Source organism: Drosophila santomea, chromosome 2L (assembly GCF_016746245.2).
Source record: "Drosophila santomea strain STO CAGO 1482 chromosome 2L, Prin_Dsan_1.1, whole genome shotgun sequence".
Lineage (NCBI taxonomy): Eukaryota > Metazoa > Arthropoda > Insecta > Diptera > Drosophilidae > Drosophila > Drosophila santomea.
Genome location: NC_053016.2, coordinates 23,916,548 through 23,923,580, shown reverse-complemented (window position 1 = coordinate 23,923,580; position 7,033 = coordinate 23,916,548). Strand labels below are relative to the sequence as shown.

General features: G+C 44.9%; 1 pseudogene; it reads left to right on the top strand.

Annotated features, from left to right (window-relative positions):
• The first annotated feature begins 279 nt into the window (after window positions 1–279).
• Window positions 280–1,773, top strand: LOC122756489 (annotated as a pseudogene).
• Window positions 1,774–7,033: the final 5,260 nt, after the last annotated feature.

Here is a 7,033-nt window from a genome sequence, read left to right as displayed (position 1 = left end):
AGAATTCCACAAAATAAGTGGAAGTTGGTAGAGGCAGCCCTAGCCATATAATGCTTTGAGATTCTGACCAAGGAACCTGGCCCCTCTTCTGTCTGCAAAGACGTGGGATGGTTCCAAGGCGGCGTCAAGGTAATCGCCTGTGACGATGAACGCTCTGCGGAGCTATACAAAGCCGCAGTAAAAGGGTTGGGGGAGGTGTATGAGGGCGCCGGACTTTTTGCGCTGAGCTGGTCCGACGTACCTTGCCGACCCCGGGCAAGGATCTGGATCCCGGCATCCATGAAGGCGCCGGACCAGATCCTCACCATGCTGCAGCGGTGCAACACGCACCTTCCCACCTCGGACTGCCGAGTGGTGAAGGTCGACGAAATGGAGGGACCAACAAATCAGGCCATCCTCATTCTAAACAAGGAGTCCCTAGCTCCCATTGAGGCCGCTCACGGGGAGCTAAACTTCCGGTTTAGCTCAGTGACCATAAAGGTCTACAAATCGGACTCCGCCAAGGAGGATCAGGAAGGCAGTGGAGGAGTGATTGAGGAGATCGCCTCCGAGATCGAGGCATCGGAAACCGAGGACGGCTACTCGACCGATGCCTCAATCCTCCGCAGCCTTGCGAACATGGGTCAATTGACAGACCTGGACACATCGGACGAGGAGGGAGCCGATACAACCGTGGTGGAGAGGCCCACAGCAGATGTCCGTGAGGCTTCTGCAGTTAAACCTCCACCATAGTAAGGCAGCTTCCGCTGCTCTTCAACTCCATCTGGCTGAAGATGGAGTCGACATAGTCCTAATCCAGGAACCATGGATAGTGGGAGGAAATTTTTCAGGATTAGGGACTAAGGAATATAAGCTTCTTACAGCTTCCAGCGAAGGTAAAATAAGAGCCTGCATTCTAGCCAAAAAGCACCTTAGCATTTTTCTGCTCCATAATTACAGCGATGCAGACAACGCGGAAGCCACCGTGGAGAATCAGCCTTCTCCGTTCCGAGTGCTGTCATCTTACATGGCCTACGAAAGGCAGGAACAGCCGGATGACCTGGTTAGGAGACTGGTAGAAGACAGCGAAAAGCAAAACATAGGCCTACTAATAGGGTATGATGCTAACGCCCACCATACACAATGGAAGAGTACAGACACAAACGACCGCGGTGAGTCTCTTTTTAACTTTATCTTTAGTTCAAATCTCTTCATATGTAATAAAGGTAATCACCCCACCTTTATCATTAAGAACCAAAAATAGGTAATAGAGAGTTAGTCTCGTCTCTAAACCACTATTAGAGATAGTGACTCACTGGAGGGTGCTAGATAAGCACTCTTTCTCGGACCACAGGTACATAGAAACGACCCTTACAATCAATCTCTCAAAACCAGCAGTTTTCACAAACCCAAGGAAAATAGACTGGAAAAATACCAAAATATTTTAAGTTAAAAAATCCCAACGGATCCACCTCCATACCACCAAACAATCTCTAGTCTAAACGAACTAGTTTCAATCTTCACAGAAACCTGCAATTATGCACTAAAAAGGCCTGCCCCAATAGCAAGCCCAAAAGAAAAAGAAAACCTCCCTGGTGGCCAGCAGAACTGTCCCCCCTCCGAATAGACTGCAGAACCCTTTTTAACAGGGCCAAGGCAGGAAAGTAGGAAACCCTGTGGACCGCCTACAAAAGAGCCCTTGCGTGGCATTCCTTCTGCTCAGAAATTGAAAATACAACTGAAGCAGCCAGACTTAGAAAAATACTATCCAAATCGGATTCTTGGCATTTTTAAAAGGTCCCTACTTCTTGGACACCTACCACAATCGTGGCTAGAGTCCCGTATTGTTTTCATCCTCAAAGCTGGGAAACAATCACACACGACCCCCAAGGATTTCAGACCAATCAGTCTGTCATCCTTCCTACTAAAGACCCTTGAAAGAATCATCGACCTGCATCTGAGATCAACTCTCAACCCTACACGACTACAAGAAAGTGAAATCGACAGAGACAGCACTACACTCTCTCGTCTCTGAGATAGAAAAGTCAAAGTCCCAAAAGGAATATGCTCTGGTAGCTTTCCTGGACATAGAAGGAGCTTTTAACAACGTCATCCCAACGGCGATAGCCCTGACAGACCTTGGGGTGGACCGCCACTTGGTGGGACTCATAAACCAACTGCTCACCCTGACTAGGCACGTCAGCAGAGGCACTCCGCAGGAGGCGTCCTCTCCCCACTTCTATGGAACATAACAGTGTAACAGTGTAACTCAGTGTTTTGTCCAGCTGGACCAAAAATAACGGATTAGGAATTAACCCCTCAAAGACCGAGCTGGTTCTCTTCACTAGGAAGTATAACATACCAGACTTAGTCCCACCTATCTTCAACACTCTAAGACTTTCCTTCAGTAACAGCGCAAGGTTCCTGGGTGTATTACTTTTTTTTTTTTTTTTTCGAACTTATTGCGTTATTTATTTGATCTTCTCTTATTATGAGACTAACAATAATTATTCAAATCTTATTATATAAATTAGTTTAAGTACAATATTAAATAGTTGTATTAGTTAGAGACGGCCCTAGAATTTCTTTGATGGGCTGGAGAAATTTTACGCTTTAGTCTGCTGTGACTACATACACGCGTGAGCGACTTCGCGAGAGGATTTTCGTGTGCGGCGAGCTTTACTTGATGTTTACTCTTTCTCATCTGGATTTCCTCGTTGACGAGGTTTATGTTGTGGTCTCTATGGAGGCTTTCGCTGCGTAGGTACCATGGTGCCCCAGTGATAGTTCGCAGAATCGCTAGAAGTTGTGAGCTGATAGTTTGTAGGCATGTCTGCTGTATATATAGTGTAAAGAACGGGGCCCAGCACACTTCCTTGGGGAACTCCAGCATTGATGACGCGGTCGTGTGAAGTCGAACTGTTACACCTGATTGAGAACATTCTTTTGAAGAGATAAGATTCGAACACTTTGTGGGTATTCTGCGGAAGCATTATTGTTATCTTGTACATTAGTCCTTCCAGCCAGACTCGGTCAAATGCTTGTGCGACATCTAAGAATATTGCTGAGCAGTATTCCCGGTGCTCAAAAGCAGTACAAATTTCGTTTGTGATGCGATTGACCTGTTCGATCGTTCCATGATTTTGCGAAAACCAAATTGATGGGATGGTATTGTGTTTCGCATTCTTAAGTAGGAGCTAGGTGTTTTAAAAATGCCTTTTCAAACAGTTTCGAGAGACACGATAGGAGACTGATTGGTTTGTAGGATGAGGGTTGCGTTTTGTCTTTGCCTGGTTTGATAATCATCACTATGACCGCCTTTTTCCACCTTTGGGGATAGTATCCAAGTTTCGTAATATCGTTAAAGAGATTGCATAAGGTCAGAACCGCACACGGTGGGAGTTCTATGATCATTTTTGGTGTCACCAAGTCGTGTCCAGGTGATTTTTTGGGATCAAGATCTTTTATTATAGATGCTATCTCACGTTGACTAAATGTTATTGGATTTATTGGTGGCTGGATTTGAATTGCTACAGGTAGGACAAATGAGTTGCTAGCAGTATTTGGTTGGAACACGCCTTGACGGTGATCGGCAAATGCATTTGCTCTATCTTGTTCGCTGCGTATCCAGCTTCCTGAGGGGCCTCGCAGTGGAACGACTGTTTCTGCTGGTGGCTGAATATTTTTGTGTGCTTTCCACAAAGGGTTCTTCTTGCTGGTGGGCCATAGCTGTTCGATGTATAGATGCTGGGCGTTTGCTTCCTCAAGCTTAAGTGCTCTGGTTAGTCTACGTGTTGCTATATTTAGCTGTTCCTTAGCCTTTGGGGATCTGTGATTCTGCCATTCTCTTCTTAGTCCTCGTTTTTCAAGTACTAGCTGTTCGATTTCGCGAGTTGTCTTGGTATGATTTGTCATTTTGTGTGTGTCTGGAGGGGTAGAGGCCTTGGCTGCAGCAACAAGATTTTCCTCCATCAATTCGGTCAGGCGGTCAATATCCTCATGGGTAGACACTGTTTGAGTAGGTACCATGTGAGTACAAACATATTTCGCGTACCTTTCTCAGTTGGTCCTGTTGCCTGTCAGCCTGTAGGTGTGCTCAGTTATATGTGGTCGATGCCTGAGAGCAAGTAAAACTGGTGAGTGATCTGATGATAGTGACTGCAAGTGACTCAGCCGTAATATTATTTCTAGGGATCTTTCTTATTATTGCGAAGTCAATGAGATCCGGGAGCTTATTTGGATCTGCTGGCCAGTATGTAGGCCTACCCAGAGTGACATAATTGAGCTTATTTCGTGGCTTAATGAGCGCGTTGTAAAGTTGTTTGCCCTTTGGGTTTAAAAGGCGTGAACCCCAGTGAGTGTGCTTGGCATTGTAGTCACCAGCCGCTATAAATCGCTCACCGAGTGAGTTGAAAAATTCCAAGAATTGGTCCTCAGAAACTGCAAAACGAGGTGGGCAGTAGACTGCGGCCAGAGTGACGGGGCCCATGCTAGATTGCATGCTTATGGAAGTGGATTGCAGGTAGTCCGTTTTAGTTCTATTATGAAGGAGGTGTTTGATGCGACCTCTGATAAGTATGCCAGTGCCGCCATGGGCTTTTCCGTCCGGATGGTTTGTGGCGTAGAATAGGTATCCTGGAACATGGAAGATGTGCTTGTCTGTTAGATGTGTCTCGGAGAGGAGCATGACGTCAATATTTTTTTCGGATAGGAACTGGGCAAGTTCGAGTTTATGCCGTGAAATGCCATTCGCGTTCCACATAGATATTTGAAGTGGAGCCATTATGATGATTTTGATGACACGAGAAGCTGTATCAGCATATTTTGGTTTCGTATAAGCTCTTGCATTGTGTGCATGAATGTCATAAATTCTTTTAGATCATCATCGTTTCAATGCCAGTTGATATATGCTGCGTTTGATCGTTCGAAGAAGTTATTTCCTGTTCTTCCCGCGTAGTAGTTGACTTTGATGTGTGTGGCCTGAGCTCGTGTTGATTCTCCGTGTTTGTTAAGACGGTTCTATAGTTCCTTATATACTACACAGCCACGCCAATTCGCTGTGTGACTTCCAACGCAGTTGCTGCACATTTTAACAGAGCTGTCTTTCTTGTTCTTATGACAGTTCGCTGTGCTGTGGGCTTCACTACAGACTACGCAGATAGAGTTCAGTGTACAGTTAGCCTTAGTGTGGCCATATTCTTGGCAGTTAGTGCACTGCACTGGGCGATTGCGCATGTGTGGCTCTTCTACTGTGATACGCCGATGCAATAGGAGCTGTAACTTGTAGATTGGGTGAACTTCATTTTTTTTAGTATCTGGCTCTCTGGCTCCAACTCGATTTTAAAGATTGGTTGTGGTCCCTTTTTTTGTTAAGTATGTTCATGACCATTTTTGCATTAAAGTTCTTTTCCTTGAGCGCTTCTACGATTTCAGTGGTCGAAACAGTTGCCTCAATCCCTTTGAGAACAAGCTGTATGCCCCTTGCGCTTTTTAGTTGGTATGTATAAAAGTTTTTTCCTGCATCGTCCAGGAATTTGGTTAGGAGACGATGGCTAGCCTCGGTTTGAGTTTGAACTTTTGTTTCATTAATGTTCCCTTTTCTTAGGGGGACTATGTAGAACAAGTTTTCTCCTATTAATATCGCTATTTTGTTCACTAAGGCACTTTAGCTTTTTTCGCGAATGTATATTGGAGGAGGCTTAACCTTCTTAGGTTCCTCTTTGGATGACTTTGCCGTTTGTACACTTTCATCAGTAGAATTTGCCAGAAGCTCAAATCTGTTGGTGTTTGCTGGCGTTTTATTAGTGACTTCGTCTCGTGTAATTTTTGCCTTATTTTCGGATTGTTGATTTTTATTATTTTGAGGGCTGAGTTTTCTTTTAATTGTTATGTAGCGATCCATTCCAGTCTGTATGGTCGACCAGGCGTTCTTGTTTATGTTTTGGTTTTCTGCTAGCACAGCGGAACCGTTAAGTTGCGTTTTTATTTTGATCGCTGGCTCAGGGCGAGCAAGTACTTGCGTTGACGAAATTGAGCGAGCCGATGATACCGTTCCAGTTGTTGTTGTGATTGCAGTTGCAGTGGTTGTTGTTGTCACAGTACTAGTCACCGTAGGCAAGCGTAAAGAAATTTCGCAAGTGTTTTGTGCTTGCGGGTTTTGTGACGAAGCTAGTAATGAGGGAGAGCAAGAACGCGCTCTTTCTTGAGTTGTTGGCAAAAGTAAATTCGTCGGGTTAGGGGTGATTGACCGCTCGCTGTCTGCAGAAGTCGCGGAGACGTATGAGAAGTACGCGTTGTTTCTTTGCAATGAGAGCCGGCGGTCGTCTTGCTCGCGTTGACGCTGAGCGCGAACGTCGTTTTAACTCATAGTTGTCGCTTTTATTTCCTTTTTTTTTTGTTTTTGGTCTTTTGGTTGAAGATGTAAAAAAAAAAAAAAAAACTACTCGATTGTTTCAAACACAGAATATGTATTCGAGCGATTGTGCATCGCACAGAGCGTCTCTTTCGCTTTCGATTTATTTATTTGTTTTATATTAATCAGCATTCACTTCACTGTAATTAACCAATACGGAGCTCGATTAAAAAGACGTCTTCACACGTCAACGAACGGCGTTACTTGACAGGAAACTAAACTTAAGCTTGAACCTCACAGACAGATATAAAAAAGCTTCAATAGCACTCTTCACGTGCAAGAAAGCAATAGGGCTCAAATGGGGCATGACACCCTATATAGTAAACTGGATATATACGGCCATCGTCAGACCAATACTACTGTACGGAGTCGTGGTATGGTGCCCGGCTCTAAGAAAGAAATCCAGCATAAAAATGCTGGCAAAAGCGCAAAGAGCTGCGGCACTCTGCATCAGCAGTGCTTTACGCACCACCCCAAACGAAGCCCTAAATGCCATACTCAACCTCCCAAGCCCAGAACTAGCTGGCGTGGAACAGGCTACAGTAGCGGCAATCAGGCTTAGAGATACAAAACAGTGGAACACATAGTGGAGTACATACAAACACCCTTCAACACAATCATCCCAGAGAGGGATGATTGGAA